Here is an 18,030-nt window from a genome sequence, read left to right as displayed (position 1 = left end):
AAAATGTATGCTTTATTAAATAAAAAAAATAATTTGAACTAAAAATAAAAGCTATCTAAAGAGGATGGTAGCTTGAGTGCTTATCTCTCCCTTTAGTAACAAACACATTTTCATGATGTTAAAAATAATTTAAAATATATAGCTAATCTCAAAAGAAAAAAATTAAAGTTCCTAATTGCCAGGAAGGAAAAAGCACCTGCATGAAAATAGAGCATGAGTGGTCCTGAGGGAGAGATCAGAAATGAACAGAGTCCTTAATCAGTTGAAGTTTTCATACCAGCAGATAACAAACAGGAATGAATAAACTGTAGAACCAAGTACCTTAAAAAAAACACCAAGATGGACAGTTTCTGGTCCCAGACCATGAGCAAAAACACTGTCAACTAAAAATAATGAAAAAAAAAAAACTGGTTTGAACTCATGAGCTCCACAGAATCTTGGCAAAAGTAATCATGAAACCATAATTGTAGGGACACTGTAGGGCAAACTTCTGGAATATAGGGCCCTTGCCAGACTGTGATAAAGCGCAACTCCTGCAGATTTTAAGCTCACAACTCCAAGTTATGAAATACATGAAAAGGTAAATCAGAAATCTCCAAGTGGGAAATTTTACATTCATAAAGTAGAAAATCCTGGGCAAACAGGAAAGGACTTAAAAAGAGAGTGTGTGGGAAATAGTTGATAAGAAATAATGACTTCTGTGTAATAAAAAACCGAAGACTATAAAGAATGGGCTGCTATGAAAATGATCATATAAGGACCTTAAGAAGAGTGTGTATTAATTGAAATAAAAGTTAATAGAATCAATAGCTTAATCTGTAGAAGTAAGAAAGCTGAAAAGAGAATCAGTAAACTGGAAGACAGAGTAGAAGAACTCTCCCCCCTCCCCCAGGGCATGACTCAAAATAAAATGAATAGAAGATATTTTTAAGTTCAGAAAGAAGGTAGAATGAGAGATATTAACTTACATCTAGTAGGATGTAAAGGAGAATGGTGGGAAGGTAATTTTTTTAAAAAAAATCAAGACTGAAAAACATCATTAGGAAAGATATAAACTTCAGATAGAAAAGACCAAACTAGTGGAGTATTTTTTAAAAGCATATGCTTAGTATAGTTGACATTTCACATCATTAAGGACAAAAAAATGCAGAAATTCTCTACAGAGAAAAATTAAATTGACTAATTCAAAATTACCAAATAATTCAAATTAATAGCATACTTCTCATCTGTGATGATAGATTCCAGAAGAAAGGAAACGGAATCTTCAAAAATACTAGTTAATGGTGAGGGCAAAATAAAGGCAACTTTAAAAGTAAAAAGACTGAAAAAAGTTCACCATTTACAGACTTTTTGTTCTGAGAAAACAACTAATGCTTGTAACCAGAACAATGTGGTTGTGAAAATCATGTTCATATAAGAAACCATATTGCGAAGAAGAAAGGGAGAGATGAAGAGACCATATCAGGAATAAGGAGGCTCGGGAGCATGTCCTTTGGGCAATTTTCTTTTGGTCTCTGAACTGTAGTTCTCCGATCTGTAATATGACAGGTTACGTTATTAAACCACAACTTGTTTGACAAATGATTCCTGTTTTCCAGAATTATTTTACTTCAAAGATGTTATTTAGATCCCATGTCCTCTTTCTCTCCTGCTCTATATTTGTGTGTATGTGTGTGTGTGTGTGTGTGGTACTAGGGTTTGAACTCAGGGCCTCACACTTAGTAGCCAGGCATTTTACCACATAAGCCATCTCACCAGCCATTTTTTTCTGTTGGATATTTTTGAGATAGGCTCTCACAAACTGTTCACCTGGGCTGGCTTCAAAAGACAATCTTCCTGATTTCTACCAAAGTATCTAGGGTTATAGTGCAGCTAGGGTTGCAGGCGTGAGCCACTGGCACTTGATTCTCCAGCTCTATTTAGGACTTTTCTTGCTCCCGATCCCTACCCTGGCAAGCACTCATCATCAGGCTGCTGCTTGGTGAGGTGACATAGACACACACTCCCTCATAACCACTTGTACATACATACTGACAAGTATGGCCGGCTGTCTCCTTGGCCAGGGTGTCCAGTCTCCCACAGCAAATCAACCATGGTATGTTCAGGTTATGTCAGGGGTGCTATCAACCCTCATACCTCAGGAGCTTAATGAAACCAGTGTTCACCCCTTCTTTTTTTTTTTTAAGCTAAACATTGATTTATTGGTGTTATAGTGGAAATATTTCCATAGTTTTATGAAATTGCTCCCCCCAGTTTCCTCAAATTATTCTTCTATAAATCAGCTTAGGAGGTGGCTCTGTCTTATTCAACATCTCACTGAGCAAATCAATGATTCTTTGGAAACTGAGAGCCTTAGAAATCAAGTGAATTGCCAACAATTCACTTTTTAATTTGTGCATTAAAATAAGCAACTAGCTACTCATTTTACACTCACTGTTCATCCCTTCTTTTGCATTATGTCCATTGTAGACCTACAGAGGCTCAGATCAGCACAGTCCTCATTATAGGACACAAGTGGCTTTGGTAGTAACTGTTTTGAAATGGCCAGCATCAAAGAAAGCAATGTACATCCTATCGTGGTACTTAAAGCTTCTGCTTCCATTCACACTTTGCTCTTCAAACAAGTCACCCTAAGGACAGGAAGGGCCATCTCCTGTATGTCTCCTGAAGGAGAAACAGAAATAGTTCATAAATAGCATGAAAGAGTAGGTTCACTTCCTTCTTTACATTTTGAAACAGCCTAGGTTAATCTCCTCATACTGTAGGCTTTCTGTAAGAAAATCTCCTATTTTCTAGTTTCCAGATAGTCTATTCTACCTTAGAAATCTTCATTTCACCTGGAAACACACCAAAGATGTTAATTCCCCTTTGGCAATAAGGACACAGGCCATCACCTCTGTCAGGAGATCAGTGCAACTGGGGAAGGGTTCTTTTAATTCCTTCATGATTAAAAAAACATAGATTTAAAAAAAAAACATAGTATCTCAATAGGATATCCTGCCATATTGAATTCTCTAAAAACTTTCTGTACATTTTTATAAAGGCTCTAAAAACTACCATAAAAAGGTTTACCAGTTGTTATCAATATCAGGACATATGACCAAATTTTGATTAGAAAACCATCTTTATCTCCTGATTAGTGAAATTCAAGACTATATTTATATTTTGGACTTCATTAACACATATTTTAAATATTTCTAAGTATTATTTAAGGTGTATATGAATATTTTTGTTTGTGGTTTGTTGCTTGCTTCAGGTTTTCTATACCATGGATTTGGAATCATATAAGCCTAATTATAAATCCCAATTTTGCTCATTAATAATTAAGTTACCTTTGTAAGTTACTAGGCCATACCAAGCCTCATTTTCTTCATTTAATCAATTGGGATAATAATATTCTCCTAGGGAGTTTGAGTGGATTGAGTGAAGCAATGTTTATAAAATGTCTGGCACCCTGCCAGCCCTAATACACAGAATGTTTTCAGACTTCTCAGTCCCTCCATTTACTTAGAGCACGACCATGCTACTCTGTTTAGATTGCATCCTGAAATAGGATTCCTAAAATGTGCGGTTCCTCTCTCAACTAATCATGGAGAATAATGAGTAATGGACAAATGTAAGATCAAAAGAAACCAAATTCCTGAAGACATTTGGTTTGCAGAATATCACTAATTTAATCCAGACATTACTTCTATAGTTTGTAAATTGCCATGTTGTATTTCTCTAACGTTCTTGAACTACATGCCCCATCACCAAATCCACATACATGGCAACCCATAGGAAGGTTCAGACTCATGAATTAATGATGTGTAGTTACCTAATTAGATTCCTGCTGTCTATGTTGTGTGAGAGGTGACCACACACCTGGAACCCCCAGGGAGTGACAGCTGGTGGTTAGTTCTCTATAGCCATTTACTTCTCTTTTGCCTGATTCCAGTAGTTCCTTTTCTTTCTTTTTTCTTTTTTTTATGTGATTGTTGGTTAGTTATTGGTTCTTTGCTCTACTTCCTCTATTTCTTATTTCTTTGTTTCTGTCCTTCCTACCTCTTGCTCTTCTCTAGTTTCTTATGATAGATTTCCCATTTTCTCATGATAGATTTCCCAGTTTCTCTCTTGCCATTTATCATTTGGAAATTTACTGATTGTGCACTTCACATCATAATCTAATTGCCTCTTTGACCTCAATATGCTATACAATATTTACTGTCAATACTTGCCTTAACTTTAGATTTGTGTAATCCCAAAATCAGAAGCCATTCTTTGTCCTCTGCACAACCTCCTCCATAGTCTTCATAGATGACCATCTTTGCCAGAACCTGTCCAAACCAAAGGGCAGAGACTTCTTTCTTCGAGGTGTCCCTGAGGGTATTGTCAGAGACACCTAATATTTAGAAAGACCTTCCTCACATTTGTAAAAGAATTATCTCCCTGTTATTTCTACTAACTGATATCAGCTAAATATACTGGAGTCCTCTTCCTCATGATATCTTTTCAATATTTGAAAATATCTGTTAAATCCTTGTGAGACTCTTCTGCTACAGAGAACCATTTTTAATTTTTTTCTTGTTCTTTTAGCCCATAATTATGACCTGTCTTCGTAAGTTTGCTATTCTTCTAAGATCAAGATCTTAGATTAGGTTCCATGTTCTGCCACTCAGTCCCATATGATGAAGTAATGTTAAATGTGTAACTATCATCCAGTATAATTAATGAGATTTAAGTACACTTCTCTCTGGCTCATTTTCCAAAGGCACAACTTCCTTATAGGTATAAAAGACTGAGTATATAAACAACAGCAAATTATATATAAAAATAAATGGTGGAGGGGATGAATTCAAGTATGATACATTTGATATATTGTAAGAAATTTTGTAATTGCCACAATGTACCCCTACCTAGCACAACAATAAAAAAAGAGAAAGAAGAGTGAGATTAAGGCCATCTGAGTATTTTATTTCAATTTATGTACTTCTATTTTGTTAATCATTTGAAATTATTTATGTAATAGTAGTTCGTTCATTTTTGTTGCTGTATACTATTCCATCCTACAAATACATACTGATGTAATATTAAATGAAACACTAAAACAAAACATGCAAAAAATGATTTAATATAGTTTAGCAATTTATAAAGACGTATCTTGTAAGGTGGATACTAGCATATGTAGTATAGCCACATTTATATTATAAAGTGAGTTTAGCATCTTAATTTGTAGTTATCTGCATATTTTTATTAAGAACAAAAGTCCCTCAAAAAAATCCAAACAACAGCAGATTATATATAAAAATAGAACTCTGGCTCACAATCTACAGCAACAAGCCCAGGAAAGCAACCTCTTATCTGCAAAAATCAATCAGAAAGCCAGCCAGTTATCCACAGGCCAGACTTGTAGAAAGCCAGATCACTAACTCTACTAACAAACCAGGAAGCCTAACAATAGCCCTTATAGCAATGGGCCCCAAATGGCCAGGACTTTATTGCTTATCTGCCTGCTTCCTTAATTTTTGTCCCTCTTCAAACTTTGGTCCAATCAGGGAAAGCTAAATGTATACCCTAAATATCACTTGGAAGGCTCCACGGCCAGCTGGCTCTCACTCTCCCCAGACCAACAGCTTCCATTCAGGCATACCAGGAGCTTTCCTTTATTATACTGTAGAGTTTTCCCCTTTCCCTACCTGACTCTGAGTCTCTGCCAAAACCGAGGGGATGGTGGCTGAACACCTTGCTACAACCAGCTGAATAAATAGTCTTTTCTTATTCTCATTGGGTTGGTTCCACATTTATTTGCACAGGTAGGAGTTCAATGGGATAAAGAGATGATGTTTCCATGGGGGGAAATACAGAGTGTTTTTCTACATGGGGAAGCACATCACAAGGACAAAAATAACTTTCTATTTAACTCTGAGAAGTATGTAAAGATTTTTCCGGAAAGGACATTAGGTTCCCCAGCTCCAAGTCTGATTTTCCGCCCAGTAGACCACACCACCTTCACATTAATCCCCACTCAACAGCCTCTGTTTTCCATTTCAGGCATCATTCTTTCTTGAGTCTCCTTCTCAACCTAGGCCATGATTAAGAGGCATTTCAGAGAAAATCAAATGAGGGAAGACATTCTTCCTGCTGTATTGTACAAATACATTATGAAAATTATTCTTTCACTCCATTTTATCCCAGAATGTTGCTTCATGCCAAGAAAAATCTGCATTAGTTTATTTTTCAGCTAAAAAGGAAAGGACATTGTGAACTAGTTACTGAAGCAGCTAATTCCAACTTTTAGAAGGTCAGTTAAAGTTCTTTGGATTCATGGTATTTCTTATATAAATTTATCATCACAAGTGATGGCTTGATCTTACAACTGAAAATGAACTTTATGCTATTGATTAGACTCCCAGCAAGTCAAGAAAAACAGGGCAGGGCAGGAGAAGCAAAGGAATATAGACATTGAAGACACAATCATTTTTTTCCAGCTGAAAGTCAATGTTGTACATGTGTGGGGTAGGAGGGAGTGATGGTGGGGAAGCCGAGGAGAGCCTTTTTCAAGGTAGGGATAAAGCTGCTTGCCTTCATTCTGCAGGGACTTTATATGATACCAGCATGGCACATGTCCATAGCTTGCAGGAAAGATGTGATTTAAGACAGTGAGAAATGGCTTCAACCTTTCCACTCTGCAACTTACTACTACTATTTATACTCCTCGGTACAACTACTATTTCTACTTCATAGTGTCCTCTATTTACTAAACAAAATATGAGGTGGGCACATTACCTTCTTTACTTCTCAGTTAACATTAGCTCCATGAAGTTAGTACTGTTAGTTATTCCCACTTTTAGATGAAGAAACTGAGGCTGAAAATGCTTACTGAATTTGCTCAAAGTCATAGGATTAGTTAATGAGGCAGAGCCGAGATTTAAACTCAGAATAACCTGTGTGATCAACCATAAGTCCCCACCATAATGCTGGCCACAGTCCAGATTGCTCTGAGATGCAGCATTACTCTGTACAGATAAGTAGCTTTGGAATGCTGTGTAGGTGTAGGTGGAAACTGGGAGAAGACTGGGAAGGCAAGAAGCATCACTAATGCCTGTCTGCAGAACAATAAAGTAAACTGTGACGATTCTGATTTGTAACAGTATTTTCAAAACCTTTAGCTTTTATATCATTGTTCCAGAGATACAACTTAAGATTCATGTGCATGAAGAATACCGACTGCAGGGTAGTTCTCTGTTTTTTAATTTTTGCCTCCCCCACTAAGCAAAGAGCCATCTTTAAGTGGTGGCAGTGATGAAATTGAAGCACAGCAGACAGAGACTATGCATTGTTTGTTGACAATAGTTATCTCATGTATTTTTCAGTGTGTAGGCAGAAAGTAGTTAAGTGACATACCAGTTTTCATAAAATAAATCAGACAGAATAGGGAAGAAAATTCAGACACTTTATTTTTTTGGGAATGTCTTCCAATTTCCTAGGCTACACTAGCTATGTGATAACAGATAACAGAACAAGTCACAAGAGAAATATTAAATGACATCATTTTAAATAACTTTCAAAGTTAAAAGGGAATTATCAGAAATGAATTGTTGTAGCAGAAACAAATTAAACTTATTAAAATAGTTTTTATCTTTTCACAGAATGAAACTTTAGCTGTCAGCTGTGTTTTGATATAATTTTCTACTTGATTTTTGGTTTCTTAATGGAATCAAGTCATGATTTCAGTCACAACAGAATATAGAAAAGATAATTAGGGAAGATAAGTGTAAAGACAATGACAAGGATGAAAACAATGTCACCCAGTAATTTCCATAAGATGGCACAATGAATAATAAATACAAGGAGGTAATTTTTTATTGAAACCAATTGACACGAAGATCAGATCTCACTTTGGAACCAGGTAAGTCATAAATCATCCAGGTTCCAACATCAGAAAATACCCACAAGGAAATCTCCCAACTTATTTTCTGATCAGTTGCATTTCCATTCATCTCTCCACCTAGCACACAATTTACAGATAAAAGTAAATACATTATGGATAGAAAGTTAACAAAGGTCCTGAGGAAGAAAGCCACAAGCTAGACATAGGCTTCCATGCTCTGTGCCTTTGAGAAGCCTAAACTCTTTGCAATTAGGTCACCCTTGAAACTTCAAGCTATAAATCTCCACTTAAAAGTGTCACTAATGACATATCTGTAAACACATCCAACAAATTTGGGAATATCTCAAATTTTAGTTTATTCTCTAATGTCAGGGAGCTGGATCCGAGAGGCAATTGTTAAAAGAAGCTTATCAAGTTATACTGTAGCCTTCTTGGAGAAAGACTACATAACTGGAAAGAAACTAACTGGGTTGAAATGTTAGCCTAAAATTCTACAAGCACAGAAAAAGGAGAAGATGCCCTCTGGGACCAGTAAGAATATTCTGAATTGATTATTTCCATGGACACAGCAGGCTTTGCAACCTGAGACTATTTAAGCAATCAACTTTTGCCCTAAGCAACCCATGCATATGTGCCCTAAAAGAAGACTGTTTAATGTAAGCCTTCCCAGGCACTTGTACCTATCAGGTCAGGGTCAGCATTTAGGCCACTTGATAACAAGATTTCTCACTGGAAATTAAAACATTGCATTCTGGTGTCAGTATGAACTAACACCCCTCAGTTGATTTATTGTTGGAACATTGACAGTATCAAGATTTTCAGCTTCCAGTGCTAAGGGCCAAGCCTTGGGCAAAGTTGTATCACTAACTTAAAAATCATCTTAGTACTCTTTAGGGTTGGGAGACCCTCTAAATGACCTCTGACCCACTGCAAGTACCACCAGGTTGTCAGATTCCAGCTGTAGCTGTTCTAAAAAAAAAAAAAAAACCCATGGAAATGTGAAGTAAAAAAAATAAAGTGAGGGGGCCAGGTGTAGTGGTGCATAGCTGCAGTCCCAGTTGCTTGGAGGACTGAAGCAGGAGAATCACCTGAGCACAGATGTTTGGGACCAGCCTAGACAACATAGTGAGACTTGTCTGTTAAAAATAAGAAGACAAATAGGAAGATGAAAAAGAAAAAAGAAATAAAAAGAAAGGATTATACTGGTTAAACACTTAAAGGAGATTCATAATTGAGGAAAAAGATTGTTTGAAAAATCTTAATTTTCATTATTCCCAAATTCTTTCACATATGCTACTTTGTTGTGGCAGTATGGTCAGACAAGAAACCAAGTGACACTCGGAGGAGTGGAGAACTGAGCCAGCGTTCTCAGACGAGTACCTGTGTCTGAGTCCTGAACAAAGGATTCACAAGATATTTAAAAGGCAGTGCAGGGCATCAGGTTACAAAAATGTGCTCAGGTTATGGTGTCCTAACCAGTGAGTTAGAGACCTAAGATTGCTTAGGCTAATTGGGCCGGTAGTGAGCTAGGGACCTAATGTTGTTTAGATAAGGTCAGCAGGGGAGACCTGATTTGGAAAGTTTATTTACAAGTAGAGACAAAGAAGGGCGGGAATGGGTGCTTATCTCTGCATGGTGCCTTTCATCTTGGTCCTGAACTTTTGTGTGGCTCTAATGGGCAATTCCTCATGTTTTACAGCGCTGTCTGAGGTTACAGCTTTTAATTGACAGTTTACCATGTTTTACAACCCTGGTTCAAGGCTATCTTCCTCTTCAATTTCAACTCCAAGGTGTCCTTTGCCTGAGAATTTCAGAACCTAAATGACAAACAATATTATTTTTCAAACAGTCATTTGCTGTCTAAATATTAGTCATCATCATCATCATCAGATTTTTTTTCCTTAAGAATTTCTTTACTGGCTTTTATAAATTATTTGAAGCTTCATGTAATTGTTAGAAGATGGTTTTGTACCAGAATGTATTACATCATATATTTGCTGTTTTTGTCTATGATTACTTTAAAAAATTTAGATTTATGCTTTTTTATTTTTATAATTCACAAATTAATATACATTAGCTTATTTTAGCATAAAACTGTTTTCCCTCTATCTACAAAGTTTCCTTAATAATTTTCAATATAGTAAGTGTGTTGCAGGCCAGTGTTGAGAGTTCTTGCCTTCACAGGCCAAAGAATTAGCTTGTGAGGCAGCAGATTGACTAGTGGAACAATAAGGTTGGCAAATAAAGTAGGATTTATTAGAGAAAGGAAAAGCTACAGTAGAGCAGTTCAGAGAAGGCTGGAAACTGGTGGCTCCCTGCTCAAGTGAAGGCTGGGGCTTTTTATGGACTCTTTAACTCTGGGTTAGGGTAAGGGTTAGGTGGGTTCTTTCCATTGGCCATGGATTCACACACGTGAACTCTCTTCAATGAGCTGGTCTGTTTGCCCCTTATGGGGGGAAACACCTTGAGAGCATGCTGTTTATCAGCCCCATGGCAGATTTATGAGACCCTATATCTCCACCTCAGGGTACAGGAGTGCAGATTTATGAGACCATGTAACAACTTCTCAAGGTGCAGGGCTCACAGTGCTCTCCATGGGGGATAAGATACTCACTCATCTGTCCTTTAGGTCCCCAGACCCAACAAGTGGAAAACATCCAAAGTATATATCTTCCTGTTAGAACAATAGGCCACTTACCTACAAAAATGTCCCATTTATGTGATGAATTAATCCTCATTAAGATGTATTTTTTTTAGTCCCAGCTCCAGTTTTGTCACTTCTAATTCCTTAGAATTTAATTAGACTCTACAGGATATTTACACCGTTAAATAACTCTTATGCCTTTTAATATGTCATCAGCAAATAGAGCAAAGTCTTGCTAATGTACTCAGTCTTATTAAACAGACTATGAAGATGAAAGTCTAAGTAATTAAGGAGCAAGATTCAAAGCTGTATCTAGAAGATGCTAGAGATAGTGAATTATTGAATCAAGGCCAATGTGGAGACAGGTTTACAAATAGAGTCAGAGAAAGATGGAAATATAAGAGTGTCCCTCCATTATGGGGGTCCATTTTGGACCAATGGCTGCCATTGTTTCTCTCTTCCTGAACTTGAGTTTTCACTGCAACCTGGAAGGATGTGAGTGAAGAATGTAACTTCCACATTAAAAGACCCATCAATTCCCAGGTATTTTCTGCATTGCATCACCTCTTGTGGCCATGGTGTACAGAAAGAACTTATTACTCATGGTTTCAATGGGTCTATGAAAAAAGTATTGAGGCAGGCTAGAAAAATAGGGAAAGAAGCCTTATGACCCTGCCTGGCACCAGGAGGCATGGCTTTTCCCAGTGCATTTCAAGCTAAACCTCTTATCTCAGCCCAACGCTATCCTTTACAATTGTAAATTTCTTTTCAATTGTAGATCCTCTGCAGTTGCAAGACAGGAAGCATTGAGGCAATTCCATCCTACCCTCAATTACCTCTCAGGTAAAAGCTCTTTGCTTAAAATATGAATATTAATCACATCTCATACATGTAATTAAAATACCTGAGAGTTAGCATAAGTGCATGCACAGAGTGCCCCTTATTGTATGGTAAGACCTTGTCAATCAAACCTGTCAATCACCCTAACCATCCTGCAAAGACCTCCCACCATTTTCCCTTTGAATTTATAAAGGCCCTTTAAATAAAAAGTAGTGCGTGCTTCTATCCCACCTGGCCAGGGCCCAGCACTGCGTTCTCTACAGTAACTTTCCCTCACTTTCCTTAAGCTTTACTACATTTCTGCATCTTGTTTGGATTCTTCTCACTGGGGACATAAGTGCTTAAGGAGTCTTCTGACCAGAGCCTTTAGAGATCACCCATCCAGTATCATTATGATGAAGCCTTTCCATTAAAAAGGCACAGATAGTAAAGTGGATTCATAAGCAGCTAATACAAAAACAAGTTAGTTGATCTTTTGTTTAGTAAATTATAAGAAAAAATTCTTTGAAAGGTAGCATGTCATAGCATCAATGAGTAGAAAGAATTAGATTTGTATTCTGCCTCTGGGCTGTTTTTCTCTTCTCTAGAGTCTTCTTGATCTCTCTTCTTTGACCTTTCCTGACATGGTCCTCCACAAGAGGCAGCATTTCTCATCAATGAGTTTATTCTTACATTAATTTCTTGGTATATATCTACTATGTACAAGGCTCTGTGTTGGGCTCTATGGCTGGTTCAAGGTTTGGCCAAGGGCAACCTTTTTAGACTGACATGCCAAATGTCATTAATTTTGTCATAGCTATCATGATAATAGCTAAGGTACAAAAGTGTAATTCCTAAATAGTGTACATTATCGTAAGCCTTTTGGTATATGTATAATGTTATAGTGTTTTAATCTACAGTAATTATAATTTCTATAATTAAAATAGTATTTTATCAAATGATATGCAAACACAAAAACTATAACAGGAAAATAAAATGCCATTTTATAGTAAGACTGTTTCAGGTGCAAGATGTCATGGGGAAAATCCATGGACACGCTAATGCGTTCTTGCTCTCAGAACTCTCAAGAATAAGAGGCTTGAGCACAAGACTTACAGGCAGGAAAGAAACTTTATTGATAGAGAAAGGCTGAGAGATTGATGCACTGAAGGGTCTAGAAACCAGGTGCCTCCTGAGCATTGGAGTGGGGGTGTATATATATATATACATATATATATATATATATATATATATATATATATATATATATATATATATATATGTCTTCCACCCTACCTAAAGAACAATTCATAATGGAATCCTATAGTCCATTCTTGGCACACACAGACCTCCTGTCCTCTGGCCGACTGGCTCCTCTGCTTCTCCCAGGTTGTGGGGGCTTCCTCATTCCTAAGATGTCATGGGGCTGATTTATATTATGAGACTGCTATAAATCTCCCTATGGGTTGGAGCCCCTAATTGCCATTAGGGAGATGGGGCATCGAGATCAGTCTTCAGCTACTTCCTGGCGAAGAAGGGCCCTGGCAGTAGTTAGGGATCCAAACCCAAGGGAGTGTCCAAAGGTCCATGGCAGTAAGAGTGGGTGTGGAGTAACATTTGGAGTTTGAAGAAACTGAACACAAGAGAAGAAATGAAACACATGAGAAGGTTAAGGAGGCACGGATCAAATCACAGGGCAGCTCTGATAATAGCAATGGGTCCCAGGAGAGGGAAAAGCCATGAGAACCAGCCACCAAGCCAATTGTTATGTTTCCACCCATCCCAAGTTTGTACAAGGATGTGGACAATTTTTCTGATGATAGTGGCAAGGTTTGTTACTGCTTGTCTGTTTTCATCAATTTGAAGGCAACCATCTGAATGGTTGAGTTTGCCACATACACCCCCTTCCTCAGCTAGAAGATAGTCTAAGGCCAGATGGTTTTGATATTTAGTGGCACGCATTTGAGTCTGTTGTCCAGCCAGTAATTCTAAGGCAGAAGCAGTCTGGTTGGTGATCATTTCTATTGCTGCTTGTAACCTAATAAAATTGATTGAACATGTAAATGGGAGTCTGGTAACCCCAAGTACTATCTTGTGCCCAGAGATCCCTGGGACAAATCCAGCAATTGGTGAGATTAGTAATTTTGGCAAAGTATTTGATGGTGGGGGTCCATGGGTGGTTATGAAAGATCTGTCTGTCCCATTAGAACAGGTAGAAAAAGAAGTATAAACCTCATAATGTAAGGCAGATTATGGGTGGGAGAGAGCACAGAAAGAGGAAATTGAAAATTAAAGCCCCATGGTTGGGCAGGTCCACTCCCAGGGAGAAGTCACCCATCGGCCTCTGCTTAGAACTATGGTTAGAGTGAGATAGAGTGCGATAAAGAGGTAGGGGAGGAGATCTGACATAAGTCACTTTCCTGATGGAGTCTTCTTAAAGAGAAATATAAGATCTAATGGGCTCACATGAGTAGTGAGTCTCCTCAAGAGCAGGTATAGCAGTGGTTATGTCAGTAGGGGAAATCCAGCACTTGACTCTGGAGATGTGGATCCAAGATTGCAGTCCAGCCACTTGGACTCCTGTTAGGGTGGGAAGAAGCACAGGTATGGCCCCTCCCATAGGGGCTCTGGAGACTTTCTGGAAATGTGAGGAATTTTAATGAGCACCAAATCTTCGGGACAAGAGGGTGGAGGAGAAGACGAGAGGGCATGAGCAATATCTTGTTGTAACTCGGTTAGGATTTGTTGGAACTTAGCTGGCTGGGTGATATGGGAGGTAATTCTGGCTGTTTCACTGTCCAGAATGAGGTCATTAGTGAGAAACAGACAGCCATAAAGAGACTCAAAAGGGGTGATACCAAACTTGCCCAGGGTGTTTCTGAAGAGGGCCAAGGGCAGGAGTTTGGGCAAGACAAGACGTGTTTCCTGGGCCAGTTTGGCTAGGTGGCACTTGAGTAACCCATTGGCCCATTCCATCTTCCCTGAGGACTGGGGCATAGTGGAGGTGATCTTTTAGGTGAACCCCAACAGGGTTTCCTTGCCCTCCCAGTGGTGGAGCCATCCATCCAGACTTATGGGTCCACTTGTTCCTCAATTAGGGGCATGCAGAAATACTGTCTGGCAAGGAGTAGTATTTGAACTTTAAGTTTGGACAGAAGGTCCCTTCTCAACAAGGGAATGGGGTCTTGGGGACTAGTAGAAATGAATGGCAGAAGTGGAGGTTCCCTGAAGAGCACACCAAAGACTGGGTAGAAATATCATTCTAGGGGCTAGCCAGATATGCCTGAATGCTGATTTTGTTGTTAGACCTGGGGCGTGGAGAGAAAGTAATGACAGAGAAGTGGGCTCCACTATCTAGAAGGAAGATGACTATGTGCTTCTCAACTGTCAGGACTACCTGGGGCTCCTCAGTCTGGATGTCAAGAACCAGAGTGTGCATAGGAGGCCCCAGGACCCATCTCATTCAAGGGAGCCATCTGGCCTCTTCTCCAAGTACAGATGGGATAACAGTAACCTGGGAGTAATTAAGGGGTTTGACTCTCAACCTCTTTAAACCTTCAATGGTGAGGTGAATGAAATGGTGTCTAATCCATTCGTTGGCCTCACTTCAGGGATCTCATGTGGGATCCATCCTGGAAACTGCTTAGGCCCCAGTTGGAACTACAGGGTCCTGGCTTCCCCTTCTAGGGGTGTGGGCTTAATAGAGGACTTTCATAGGTGATAATCATTGCCCACCTGAGTGGCCTGATCAGGAGAAGCATGGCATCTTTCCAAGCTAGTTCGAAAGTTTGGATAACAGTAATAAAGGCTTGAATGTACCAATCTGGATCATTGGTAGAGCTGCCCAAGTCCTGTTTAATTTCCATAAAGTCGCTTAATCTGAAGGGAACTGGATAGCAGCTGATGGCCTGCTGAAGGAAGGAGGCAAGGGAGCTGTGGGGGTTGGGCAGCCACTCTCTTCACTCCCCTTGGGTAGATAGGGGGAAATGGCTTTCTTAGGGGAAACTGGGGGTATCTTAGAGGTATTCCCTTTTTTTAGGTGTGTTTTTACAAACCATGGTCAGGGTTTGAGCACCTCCCTTACACTGTTTCACCCACTGGGGATGTCCTTTAAGAAGAAAGAACAGCTGCAAGTAAGGGATTTCTGTCCACTTGCTTCCTTCTTGCAAAACAATTCTAACCAGAGAATAGTATTGTAGTTAAGAGTCCCACTCTCAGGCTATTTTCCTGATCTCCAAGGGGATACTGGGTCAGGCCTTAGTATAAATGAAAATCAAAGGCTTTTTGTGAAGACTGTCAGGATTGATGTCCTTCCAACATTTATCAGGCAGGCAAGGGGAGACCTCTCCAGAACTCAAGAAGAGGAAGTTCCCATCTGGAAAAAGAACATGTGGTCTACAATGGAGGGAGTATTCTTATTTATTGGCATCCCAATAAGGAAATCCCTCCCTGGGGAGAGCATCCTCTCTGCTCTGTTTTGTCCCTTCTGCTGTCTGTGACCAAGACCCAGGGAAAAGCTGAAAGGGCCTTCTGGGTTGCGGTCACCCACTGGCGTGGCTCTGACCACATGTGACCCTACCAGCCTTAAAGCCCAAGTACTTATAAAGTCTCCACTTAATGAAGGTGTACCGTTCAAAGAGAACTCACCAGAGGAAGGGCTCAATGAGAGACATAAGGGCACAGAAGGCAAGGGGGTTGTTGGGTGAGCCTTGGGTCAGTCACGACTTCTGGAGAAGACTGCAAGGAAAGGGTGTGTTTTTGGAAAATATGATCTGTGCACCTTGGAGGTGGCCATGGGAGAAAACCCAAGTGGCGTGTGCCATAACAACAGTGTAAATATATTCTGTGGGGCAGTCTTGAAAGGTAAAGATGGGGCAATGGGGGTGTAAAGGAGGACAGTGCTTGGTGAGGTGTTGTAAAAACCCCCAAAATTAGTACTCAGTCAAGGGGGCATATATCATCCAAGGAAAAGTGGGGAACAAAAAGTGCAGGGAACTTCCTGAGGATAAAGATGCTTTATTATCTCTATACTAAATGAAGACATTGTGTCTTCCCATATGACCCCTGAAGAAGGTCACCCAGTGTTGTTGGGGGCAAAAGTGCCATTGGGTCTACGTGTCTGTTTTTGTGCCAGTACCATGATGTTTTTATTACTATGACTGTAGTATAATTTAAAGTCAGGTACTGTGATACCTTAAACATTGCTGTTTTTGCTCTGAATTGCTTTGGTCATTTGGAGGCTTTTGGGCTTCCAAATTAATCTTAGGGTTGATTTTTCTATTTCTGTGAAAATGGCATTGGGAATTTCACTTGAATCTGTAAATTGCTTTTGATATTAATTCTGCCAATCCATGAACATGGGACATTTTCCCATCCTCTGATGTCTTCTTCAGTTTCTTTCTACAGTGTTTCATAGCTTTCACCTCCTTTGTTAAGTTTATTCATAGTTGTTTCATTTTTTGATGCTATTTTGAATGGAATTGTCTTCCTAATTTCTTTCTCAATATGTTTGCTGTTGTTATATAGAAAAGCTAGCTCTTTTTATGTTGTTTTTGTGTCCTGCTACTTTGCTGAAAGTGTTTATCAGATCTAAGAGTTTTCTGATAGAGTATTTAAGGGTATTTTAAGTACATGATCATTTCATCTGAAAATAAGGTTGACTCTACTTCTTTATTTCTTATTTGTATCCCTTTTTCTTTCTCTTGCTTTATTGTTCTGAATAAGAATTCAAACACTATATTCAGAATATAGTGTTTTATGGGGAATACTTTCAGATTCATCCCATTTAGTACAATGCTGGCTATAGATTTGTTGAATATGGTCTTTATTATTTTTAAATATGTCCCTTCTATTCTTAGTTTCTTCAGAGCTTTATTCTGAAGAAATGTTGAATTTTGTCAAAGACTTTTACTGTATCTATTGAGATTGTCATGTGATTTTTGACCGATTCTATTTATGTGCTATACTATGTTTATTGGATTACATATGTTGTAAATGAAACCCACTTGATCGTGGTGCATTGTCTTTTTAATGTCTATGGTTTTTTTGTCTTTTTTTTTTTTTGCAGTACTGGGGCTTGAACTCAGGGCCTTCACCTTGAGCCACTCTACCAGCCCTATTTTTTGAAGGGTTTTTCGAGATAGGGTCTTGCAAACTATTTGCCAGGGCTGTTTTCAAAGTGATTCTCCTATCTCTACCTCCTGAGTAGCTAGGATTACAGGCATGTGCCACTAGTGCCAGGCAAATGTCTATGTTTTTATTTGAGTTACTAACTTGTCTACTGCATGGGGCAGAGCCAACTGCAATGCCACTTGATGCTCATGTTCAGATTAACACTTAATATTCAATGAACATTTTAAGTGTGGCTTTTCAGTTACTACTGACTCTATTATCATCCACCTCACTCATCAAGTGACATGATGCATAAAAAAATAGAGTTAAAACTATGGAGTCAGACAGATCAGGTTCAGAATCTCAGCTACAGAACCTGCCCCTGATGCTATGTGTATCCTCCCCCTGGTTTTCTATCAGTTGCGCACCCTATGACAGCACACACAGCTAGCCCTATGGTGCCCTTTCAGGTAAAATCTCATTGATGACTTTCTGCTCCTCTTGGGTACCTGTGATTCATTCTGCCCTTACAGGCCATGCTCAGGAAACTGTGAGACTTCCTAGAAATATTCTGCAACTATCACAT

Source organism: Castor canadensis, chromosome 3 (genome assembly GCF_047511655.1).
Source record: "Castor canadensis chromosome 3, mCasCan1.hap1v2, whole genome shotgun sequence".
NCBI classification, from domain to species: domain Eukaryota; kingdom Metazoa; phylum Chordata; class Mammalia; order Rodentia; family Castoridae; genus Castor; species Castor canadensis.
The sequence above is the reverse complement of the archived record's forward strand: the minus strand, read 5'-3'. Positions refer to the sequence as shown.